The sequence below is a fragment of the Nannobrachium achirus genome (genome assembly GCF_963921795.1).
Source record: "Nannobrachium achirus genome assembly, chromosome: 17".
Lineage (NCBI taxonomy): Eukaryota > Metazoa > Chordata > Actinopteri > Myctophiformes > Myctophidae > Nannobrachium > Nannobrachium achirus.
This window is the reverse complement of record NC_137824.1, coordinates 8,009,691-8,021,982: the sequence shown is the minus strand read 5'-3', so window position 1 is coordinate 8,021,982 and position 12,292 is coordinate 8,009,691.

Sequence of the window (12,292 nt, the reverse complement as noted above, 5' to 3'; positions counted from 1 at the left end):
GAGCGCATGGAGAACACAGAAAAATGGACTCCCACAAGGCTCAGTTCTAGCTCCAACCCTGTTCAACCTCTACACAAACGACCTACCCACCACCAAATCCCGCAAATTCATCTATGCAGATGACATCTGTCTGGCATTCCAAGCACCAGACTTCGAGCCACTGGAACGGGTGCTTACGGAAGACCTTGCTAAACTGGACCAGTTCTGCAAAACCTGGCGCCTAAAACCAAGCCCAGCAAAAACTGTTTCCAGTGTGTTCCACCTCCACAATGCAAAAGCTGCCAGAGCATTAAACATCCATCTGAGTGGACTGAAACTGAAGCATGCCCCTAATCCAACCTACCTTGGAGTGACCCTTGACAGGACCCTATCCTTCAAGGAACACCTAAAGGGGACGGCAGCTAAGGTGAAGTCTAGAAACAATCTGCTCTGCAAGCTCGCTGGTGCAAAATGGGGGGCGGCAGCCTCCACCCTGCGCACATCAGCACAGGCCCTTGCATACTCTGCAGCAGAATATTGTGCCCCTGTCTGGTCAAGGTCATCCCACACACACCTTGTGGACACCCAGCTCAACACTACCATGAGAACCATAACCGGGACAATTCGCTCCACACCACTCCCCTGGCTCCCTGTCCTATCAAACATAGCCCCTCCACATATCCGGCGAGCAGCACTTACTCAAAGGATGCTTCAAAAGGCCAAAGACTCTCCCCATCTACCAATCCACGCAGACATATACAACCCACCCACTGCTCGTCTTCCATCTAGACGACCAATTTGGAAGAACCCCCCACCAGCTGACTTCACCATCCAATCAGCTTGGGAAAAGGAATGGGAGTCCAAGGAGGTCCCAAACAAACATCTGGTGTCAAACCCCAACCAACAGGTTCCTGGCACCAACCTCCCAAGGAGACAGTGGTCTACACTCAATCGTTTCAGGACTGGACATGGCCCCTGCTTGGCCAGCCTTCACAGATGGGGCAGCAGCCCAAGCCCACTGTGTGCTTGTGGAGAGGAGCAAACTATGGAGCACATCATAGAAGCCTGCCCTCTCCAGAGACTGGAAGGAGGATTAGTCATCCTCCATACAGCAGACCAGGAGGCAACTGCTTGGCTTAAGGACTTTGCATTCGCTAAATAAAAACCAAGCTGTGTAAAACATATGTATAATTTCACTACACAGCTGTCATTCAGTGGAACAACAATCAAAATAAGCCTGTAGGACAGGGCTGGATCTAGCCTTTAGTAGTAGGTGGGGCAGCAAGAAATGATAGGGGGGTCACCCAAAAAAATGGGGGGATCAAACCCCCTAAAACACCCGAAATGCATAAAAAACAAAGCATTTTGGCACACTTATACCTATAACACGCATTACAAACAACAGGTCTTACACCTATCTCTCTCTGTCTCTATATATTCTAGTACAGATGGACTGATTGCAAAATTCTTGGCCGGTACCGATCCACCTAACCCTGCCAAAACCGATTTTCCGATACCGATTTCTTTAGCTATGAACTAGAAAATAGGGTTGCTCCAATACCCTTTTTTTCAGGCCAAGTAGGCCTACAAGACATACTTCAATTTGAGTACCAATAAGCTAGAAGAACACTAATGCCAAATCAATCACAAAAGTACAATATCCAAAATCACAGACAATATCCAGTCTAATATGATATGGATATAATATTGATGCCAGCTGATCATTCACTGTAAGGCCTAAAGTTAAAAATACATACTACTGTATATATTGTATAATTGCTGTGCCATTGCTTCTGTCTGTGTCACTGTTAGAGCTGCATGATTAAGGCAAAACCTTTATTTTAAAATTATTGGTATACATTGAGATCATTTATTTCAAATATTATTAATAATATTATTATTGAATAAATATTTTTTAACAAGCAAAACGATTGTCTTAAAAGCTAAAATAAATAAGGTTGCATTCATTGTCTTCAAGGTGAGAAATTTACCTTGTGTCACAGTAGTCTGACTCTAGTCTATTCCTTCCTTTCAAATATTTAAGGGCAAAATATTACCTCATGACCCTGGCTGTATCTGTTGTTTTGGGTTGTAAAACCTCTGTAAGGGACTTAAAATGTTACATAATACATTTCTGTTGCTTAATGTACTTTGTGAAACTATCGGAGGATACTATAACGACCTTTAACATGCTTCACCTGGACATGCATTAATTAATCCAGCGTGTGGACAGACACACAACGACACCACGCAAAGTGAACTGACTTTTTTTTTCCAACAACAGAGAAACGGGAGGTGGTTTTCCTTTGAAACTGGCTAAAATAAAGGGACATTTATAGGATGGCTTTTTCTGTCGCTTGCAACAGCTTTTGCAATGCTGTTGCTTTCTGTTAAATGAAAGTGAAAGTAAACTCCTTCTGCATGGACCGTCTGGACTGGAGGCAGGAAAGCCTTGCGATGCTTTTTTTTTCCTTCTTCTTTGAGACTACATTGACACAGGATTATGGAATACTGTATATCCTTACATTGCAAAGGTAATCAGCATCATCTGTATTCTGTTGTAGGCTGCCACTAAGTTGACTGGCTGCTATTTGCTAATGTTTAAATTAGTCCAGAGCATCATGCTGTGCACCGGAATTTATGTCAGTGACTGTCCGGTCACCGATGTGGCCGGTTTGATATCATACCGGCCGATTTTTGATTTTTGCATGCCATCATGTTTGGTGGGGCAGACAGGGCATTTAGGGGGGCATTGCCCCCCTCTTGCCTATGCCTAGATCCGGCCCCGCTGTAGGAGTATGTGTCATGCCAAAATACCTCCCGTCTTCCCTCCCCTGAACACCGGGTCAATTGTGTTCGTATAGACACTCGACAAAGCATCTATACGGATTTTAACCCACAAACTCTGCGGTGTTGAGAACCAATGGGCAGGCACTTTGTTAATGAGCTTTTGGATTTGTCAAGAGAAATACAGCTTTTAACATGAACGTTAAAAACTGTTAGGATACATAACAGTAATACCCAAAGAGCGGTATCAATAAGGAAATAAGATGTTGACACTAGGATGTTAATGTGTTTACTATAGTACATTAAATACTATATTATCATTGCCTTTGTGAATAGCAGAAAATACTGCTTTTAACACTTAACAAGGGGCGCTTAAGCGTGGGTACACAGGACCGGCCAACGCACTTGAAATCTTTAAATGTTTGAATGTAAAAAAAAAAAAAAAAAAAGTCAGGATACAGTAATAAATAATGAATAAATGCATTATTGCCAGTCAAATATTATTCTGATTATCCTCTTATCAAGGTAAATACAATAACACAATAGTGCTAGACATAGACACAATGTGACCATGTGTTTTAACATGTCAATACGGTATCTAGATTATAAGGATCTTCTGTACTGTAATGATATTGATTGTACCAGAGACGGTAATGTTGATGGATGGGCTGACTTCTCCTGATTCAGACTGACACCAGTAAACTCCTCCATCCTGATCATACAGGGTTACAGGATTACAGGATGCTCCCCCTCCTACACACAATGACAATGAAAAGAAAGAGATCAGTTATCAATGGTGCATTCATATGCTTTTTATCCAAAGCACCCATAGATTGTCCATTACATTCACCCATTCACACACACATTCATACACCGATGGCAGAGGAAACCATGCAAGGCACCAACCTGCTCATCAGGAGCAGCTAGGGGTTCAGAGTCTTGTTCAAGGACTCTTCCACACTAACTCTGGGGGACCCGGGATCGAACTGGGCCACTCTGTTCTTTACCGGCCACTCTACCCCTGAGCCACTACCCCACTGCATCTCTCTCTCTCTCTCTCTCTCTCTCTCTCTCTCTACCTCTGGGTCCAAAGTCAGTGCCACAGGTTCCAGTCTCCCCATCACTGCTCTGTCGTCTCACAGACCATCCCACAGTAGGGTCTCCGTCCTCACAGGTCAGTGAGATGGACTCATATTGAAAGAACTGGGCTCTTTCAGGAGAGACTCTGATAGACACTGGAAGTAGAGAGGGGGAAGACAGGGAGAAATAACAAAACACATGGATGAGAGGGAGAAATACAAGCAGTTATGATGTGTTGTGAATGTGATCAGCTGCATATGCGAACATTTGATAAGAAAACAACTGTGATACATCTGACTGAATGTAATGCCTCGTCTGTGGAAGTCTGTTGAGGATGTCTGCACACCATCGTTGTCATGTTTTAAAGTGGGGTAATGCAATGCAATGAAGTTGCCTCACCTTCTGGCTGAACAGGTCCACAACAGAGGAGGAGATACACCACTGTAGAGAGAGAGAGAGAGAGAGAGAGAGAGAGAGAGAGAGAGAGAGTGAGAGTGAAAGGGGAGGGGCGGGGAGAGGGGGAGGGAGAAGGAGAAGGAGAGACAGAGAGTGTCAGTGTCTGTCCTGTGTGTGTGTGTGTGTGTGTGTGTGTGTGTGTGTGTGTGTGTGTGTGTGTGTGTGTGTGTGTGTGTGTGTGTGTGTGTGTGTGGTGTCAGTTCCATCAGGTGTGTCTTGGCTCCGCCCCTCATGGTTTGTAAATTCCACTTTTTTTTTTTATTAATCTCACATTCTATCCCTATAGTTCATTATTTAATGATCTCTGCCTGAAGGTCCAAGACTATGATTTTGCTCTGTCCGTCTTTTGTCTGTGAACAGTTTTGTTGCAAAGTAACTCTGCTCTGTTTACACATTTATTTATTCCCATTTAGTTCTTTATATTATTATAATTACTATTACAGTAGGCCTACTATGTTGTTTTGTTTTGATGTTTTGTTCCACCTTTGCTTGGGCAATGTAAACCCATTCTCATGTCAATAAATCCCCTTTGAATTGAATGGAACAAAAAGTTTGTGGCCCTTCGGGCTGCTCACGTCTAGAAATTGCACCCGCTTCGTGGGCGCTCACAGCTACATTGCAGCAGTGATCCAACTGATATGGCCATATATGGAGATCTGTATATGTCAGTCCTTGCAAACTTGTCCACATGTCCCTAGTACCCAGTTGTCCAGGTGCCCATCTCTCCAAGTGCCCACATGTCCCTAGTACCCAGTTGTCCAGGTGCCCACCTCTCCAAGTGCCCACATGCCCGAGTGCCCAGTTTTCCAGGTGCCAACTTCTCCAAGTGCCCACATGTACCTCGTGCCCAGTTGTCCAGGTGCCCACCTCTCCAAGTGCCCACATGTACCTAGTGCCCAGTTGTCCAAGTGCCCACCTCTCCAAGTGCCCACATGTGCACAGATGGTTTTGGGTGCCAGTTGTCCAAGTGCTCACATGTCCCTAGTGCTGTGTTTTCCAGGTGCACATATGTCCCTAGTGACTGTCTGTCTGTATGTCGTTCTGTCCATCCATACATCCCTCCCTCCCTATTAAAAAAAAGAACTTGCCTACAGCAAAATACCTATGCCCGGTCTGCACCGCCTACATGCCAAAAAGTCTATAAATGAAGTGAAGAAATGTGTAAACGTTGTCCCAAAGTGTAGTAGGCCTACCTCTATATTTAAAGTTATACTGTGTAAGTTGCTAAACTAGTGGTCAGCAGCGGTATTGCTTTTTTCGGCCGTTTTTCGCCCAGAGTCACTCACGGACCACCGCCGCGGACCACCGGAGCGGCGCCGCAAACCCCCGCGACCGATACAAATCCGTGGAGGGGTAGAACGCATCTTTTCTGGCCAGGATTTGGGGATTAAGAGGTTAAGAATCCTTCACCATGGTAAACACTGTAGCTGAGCGAGGCTACTTCCTGAAGACGCGGCAGATAAGCTGTGATTGGCCGGTAGTGTATCATGTGTGTATGATTCGCGATGTGATTGGCCAACGTATACAGATGGCGCAGATGACGCTATTTTTCCGCGCAAACCGGACCCCGGCAAGGATCATAGAAAACATATAAAGAGAAGGCTTTAGAAGCTGAAAATAACGGAGTGGGTGTTCTAAAACTTTAGCGATTTAACAGTTAGGACAATTTTAAGATTAGTTTTATAAAAAAAGTTACATGGTATAACTTTAAGGGAGAAAAGGCATTAAATAGTTAGCACCAGCGGCTCCTTCTTAAGGCTTGATTAAAATAACAATTATCAAATTAATTAAATAATAATTAAATCATTCGTTAAATCCATCCATCCATCCCTCCCTCTCTATTAAAAAATCACACCCAATGTGAAGTGAGCGGTGGTTGTGCTTGCATAACGTCTTCAATTGGTAATTGGTGATGTAATACAGGCTACACGAACGCACACTGCTATGGCAAAACGCTGAGGAAAAGTGGCTACAGACACACGCACAGCCACTCTTAGGAGCTCAAAAATCAAACCTCGGTTCGAAGTGAAGCGGTGGATTTCTATTCTATGTGTTCTAGAGCTATGAGCTAAGATCTATACTTTCTATGTGCTTTAGTTCTATATTTTTACGAATGAATGGTTTTATCTGGAGGGCCAAATGTGAAGCTTGACGAGTCCTCACATCGGGACGCACAAGACGGACAAAGCCACTTCTTGGAAGCGGTTATCACCGCTTAAAAAAAAAAAAGAACTTGCCTACAGCAAAATACATATGCCCTGTCCTGCACCGCCTACATGCCAAAAAGGCCCTGACTGTGTGGGGCCCCAGGAAGCCACCTAGGCCCAGCCTATAGGCCAACATTAGTTGGCCTATAGGCTGTGTTTGTTTAAACAATTTGTGATTATGAGAAGTAGAGACACATCTGAAGGTGGAAAAGTAGATGGTCAGCGAGGCAGACGCATTATAGATTTTTGTATTATAGGTTTTTTAGACAATTGAACAACTGCTGGGTGCGGACTGCAGAGTTAGTAGAATTGCGAAAAGACACAGACGGACAGACAGTATTTGGCTGGTACGCATTCTGATTAAGGTAGTGAGACAGAACTGAACATAAGGCTGAGGGAGCATTTAGGTTCTGATTTGGAATGGGGGTTCATCGGACTGAGGGAATACTGTATATGCAGACCAGGGTTCACACTTCACACACATATTTACCCACGAATTTCCAAACCATTCCAAAGTATAGGACTGAGGCCGATTCTAAAAACGCCTTCTAAATCCTGACCCAAGTTTTCAGGAAAAAACATTATTCAATTTTATTTTTTAAATGATATGTACATATATACTGTACATAGCAACAATAACCCCAAAAGGGATTCCCGTCCTAAACTGGTTAACCTGAATTCCAGCCTATATAGCAAATGATTGAGTGTCTTACTGTATGCCTAAAGACAGTGTAGCACAAGTAACGCATTGAATATGGTATACTAGAGGAGACATGGGTTCCACCACGGACCACGCACGGAAACGGTGTCCACTTTTGTCCTCCGCACCTTGATTTGATTTGGGCCAGTCAATCTAAGCCAAAAAAGGCCCAACCTAAAATAAATTGCAATAGTAATGTGATATAGTTTTTACTGGTCCTACCCTCCTACATCATTCAATATATACTGTATATTCTATATTAAATGTTGTGAGCCTGGTTTATAGATTTTCCCACGGCGGTGCCAGAAGGTCCGTACACACCAGCGAATTAGCGAATCGTCGCGAATAAGCGAACCAAAAAGGCAAAGTATTCGCGATTCGCCTTTTTCCATACACACCAAAAAGCGATGCGAATATGCGTATAATATTTGCATAATTCGGTGCCACAGGAGAAAGGAGAAGAAAGGAGAGAACGAGAGAGAGAGAGGAGAACGGAGACGGGGAGACAAATAAAACAATGGAAACTACATCCTCAAGCGATGATGACCTGGCCGTGGTTGTTAGCCTATTAAATAAGAAAAAGAAAAAGAAATAAAAAGAATGGTGCACACAACCCATCACATTACAGCAGAGACGACAACACGCGTTCACCGTTCCCCCTCTGCTCAGCTCCGGGGGGAATAGCACACTCGCCCGTTCCCCCAGACAGGCAGCTCGCAGCAGCAGCAGTGGTGTAAAGTAACTAAAAGTACATTTACTTGAGTAGCCTGTAGCCTACTTGTAGGTATTCGTAGCCTACTTGAGAGTCCAATTTACAGTATTTTCCTTCTACTCCACTACATTTCGGATCCTATTGTATTTAATACCCAGCAATTTATTTGAGTCTTTTTGCAGATAGCCAACCATGCTTTTACCAGTAAGACATTCCAGCCAAGCCCAGCCCAGCCCAGCCCAGCCCAGCCCAGCCCAGCCCAGTACAGTACAGTACAGTACAGTACAGTACAGTACAGTACAGTAGCAACTACTGAAACTCTAACAGGCTCAATGGTTGGACAGTTAGACAGTACAGTAGTCAGGGAATATTACATAAATCTTGGAATAAATAGCTAGAAATAGACATTTCGTCTCCAAAGTTTTTGTAAAGGTGTCCAGTAACATGGAAAGAAAAAGGGGGAAAAAAAGGTTTCTAGCCCCAACCTTAACCCATGACAGCTGCTGACATTTGGGGTTCCCATGACCTTATGCAGAGTAAATAGTTTAATTTTACTTTAAAGTTGTACCATGTAACTTTTTTTATAAAACAAATCTTAAAATTGTCCTAACTGTTAAATCGCTAAAGTTTTAGAACACCCACTCCGTTATTTTCAGCTTCTGAAGCCTTCTCTTTATATGTTTTCTTCTTAGCAGTGACAGGGGCGGGATTTCGCGCCAAAATGACGTAATCTGCATCATCTGTATACGTTGTGTATACGTTGCCCAATCACATCGCCGATCATGCACACATGGTACACTACCGGCCAATCACAGCTTATCTGCTCTGGTCTCCAGGAAGCGCCTCCGCTTGGCTACAGTGTTTACCATGGTGAAGGATTTTAACCTCTTAATCCACAAATCCTGGCCAGAAAATTACGTTCTACCATGCGTTCTACCCGTCCACGGATTACTATCGGTCGCGGTGGTTTGCTGGCGCCGCTCCGGTGGTCCGCGGCGGTGGTCCGCGACGACTCCGGCCGAAAAACGGCCGAAAAAAGCAATACCGCTACTGACCACTAGTTGAGCAACTTACACAGTATAGCTTTAAGTAGCATGTGAGGCTCACATGTGAGCAGTCAAATCACTAATGGTACCCCCATAGTGCACGACTACATTGAGAACAGGTCATATCTGATGACTGTACACACTAAAAACTCATGGGTCATTTCTTGACCCAAATCATGGGTCATTTGTGTTAGGTCAAATTTCGGGGTCATTTCTCAGAGCCACAACCCTTCCTTGAGTTATTGGGATATTATTTTGACCCAATTCCAGGGTTGTTCGAGTTAGATAATATTTATCTGGGGGTGACCCGTTTTTGGGGTTAGTGGTAACCCCTATACTTGGGTCAGTTGTCTAGCTTTGGGCCAATCAGGGGACAGGCACCATAAACCTGTTTGCAAAGCATGCTGGGAAAAGCATTTTTCTAGGTTTCCAGAGACATTTTCTAAGCTGTTGGGAGCTAAAAATGCTAAATATGTCATATCCATGTGTCTGTCTCGGCAAGCTGTCTGTCATATGTCTGAATTTGATTTGTCAATATTTGAGCCTAAACCCTAACCGTAAGTGCTTGGCTGCTAGCTTAGGGTTGAGCTCCCTCCCCAACAGCTTGTCTGAAAGAGAAGAACTCATAGTAATTCTGAGATTATTTTTGTGTATCTTCTCTAAATTATTCTGATTATAGTATTATCAACATTGTTGCATAATATATATTATGCACTTTTATGTTGATATTACCAATCTTTGAACAAATCATCTGAGAAGAAACCCTGAAACATTTCTGATGTTATGTTAATGACAGATAATATTGACATTGTCATTCTAAAGACCATGCATAAGTAGGTTGTATTCATTTAGCCCACTCAACCCCAAAACTTGGGTCATATTGACTACAATCTTGGGTCATTTTAAACAAATAATTTGGTTATTTATTTGACCCAATTTATGGGTCAATATTCATAACCAAATTTCTTGAGTTAAAATAACCAAACTGGGCATTGGTCCCTATTTGACCCGTGAGTTGGATCAAAAATGACCCAAGTTGAGTTGTTTTTGACCCAGCAGTTTTTAGAGTGTATGTCAAAGAATACCCTAGAAAACCTAGGTAGCACAGAAATGCTCTAATTTGTGTGACGCTTGAAGGAAGGCCCCAAATTTCAACCCCTGAATTTAACTTGATCCACTAAGTATATACTGTATATACTTAATATGTTATTATAATTTTAATATGACATTTGGATGACCCTAAGGATAATAAAAAAATAATAATAAAAAGATTACTATTGCAATTTATTTTTGGCTCAAACAACAGATTGACTGGACTATGTGTCCTGTATAGAGCTTTTCTCAGAGCGCTGTCATGTAGCCACAGTGTCGCTGTGTGAAGCCGTGCCCCTGACACCACAGCTATGGTTGCCGTTCTGATAAATCAGTCTATAAATTAAGTGAAGAAATGTGTAAACCTTGTCCCAAAGTGTAGTAGGCCTACCTCTATATTTAAGGGAAAACAGACATGTAGCCTGTCTAGTCTAACTGCATTTGTATTTGAGAATTTGTTTCGAAGTAATTACTAAAAGGTGTAATAAAAAGACAGTTAAATACAAGTTGCACCAGTGGCTCCTTCTTAGGGCTGGGACTTGATTCAAATAACAATTATTAAATTAATTATATAATAATGTAATAATTAATTAAATTAATTATCGTCTTTGTAAATAATTAATCAAAATTAATCGCATGTTTAATCGCATATAAATATTTGACCTGAGAAGAAATTTATTTCAATTAAAACGCATTTTGTGTGAGTTTTTTTAATAAAAATTTCCCATCTACTGCCGGGCCAATTAAATACGCGGTCTTATCGGCGGCTTCTCCCTTTGCGTGCGCTGGGGTTTGTTGACTGTTGGTTGGTGCACCCGTATGATCGGTACGCCTGTCCAGTGAGACAAGAGGTGCCTATAGGTAATTTTAGAGCTGCATTCAGTCCATCAACAGAGAAGTAATAATTACCTTCTTAGGTAACAAAAGTGATTTCTGTCACATTTAATAAACTGATAGTCAAATCAAATAAAGATTGAAACACTGAAATAATATACTCACATGATACAAGGTACGTTGGTGCAAACGTCATGGTGAAGAACTGCATGAAACTGACAGACAGACTGACTGACATACAAACTGACTGAAGACCCCTCTACTCTGTGTGACAAAAAAACACCCATTTCCTGCTTGGTAAGCCGCTCAGCCACCACACGCACGCACACACACACACACACACACACACACACACACACACACACACACACACACACACACACACACACACACACACACACACACACACACACACACACACACACACACACACACACACACACACACACACACACACACACGGGCCGCTACTCAGAGTTTTGGGGTTACATAAAAAGTCCACTGAATAAAATGCTAAAATGTGCTGCTACATGTTTCACCATTTGATATGGGGCTAAAAAAGAATAAAGATGCAATACGTTTCATTACATGGTGTAAGTCCATTCAAGGTGGGGCAGGAAGCCTATCCCATGGCCAGACCACTGTTGGACATTTTGGGTGAAAACCCAGTTGAATTTGAGTGTTCTTGCGTTGGCCATCACACACAAGGACGGACGGACGGACGGACGGACGGACGGACGGACGGACGGACGGACGGACGGACGGACGGACGGACGGACGGACGGACGTGCAACCCGTCGCTCCCACAAACCCTATAGGAGCAGTGATATATTCACCATTGAGCTAATAGAGCCTGTCTGCTTGCTCAGGGGATACATTGAATCTTGACCTTTAGGTCAGAATCTGTGTCTGATCCTGAGTCTAGGTGAGACATGACCTTTGACACCATCTAAATGTCTGAATAGAAGAGCATGGAGACACAATGCAACCACCATGATTATATAAGTTTGATTGAATATTTTATTAGACAAAAAATTAAGAACAGTACAAGTATACAGTAGTCAATACAATAAAACAAATGTAGTACAGTACAAGTACAGTTAAACACCCCGCCTAAAAGGAACACCACAAATAAGTCCTTTTACGGTCTTGATTGCGTCAGAGGTCCTTGGTATTCAATTCATGGACATACAAAATATCAAGCAAAAAAAAAGAAAAAACATATAATCGCAATTATAAAAACACTACATGTACAGGGTGTGTGATCACTTCTGGCCTGTCTATGGGAGAAGTGATAACTCCCTCCGCCTCCTGAAAGGTGAGTTTTCAGGGCAGTTACATGTGAGCTACATGTTTTAAGGTAAGTAGTGAAGGAATTCCACAGACATTGCATTATTAC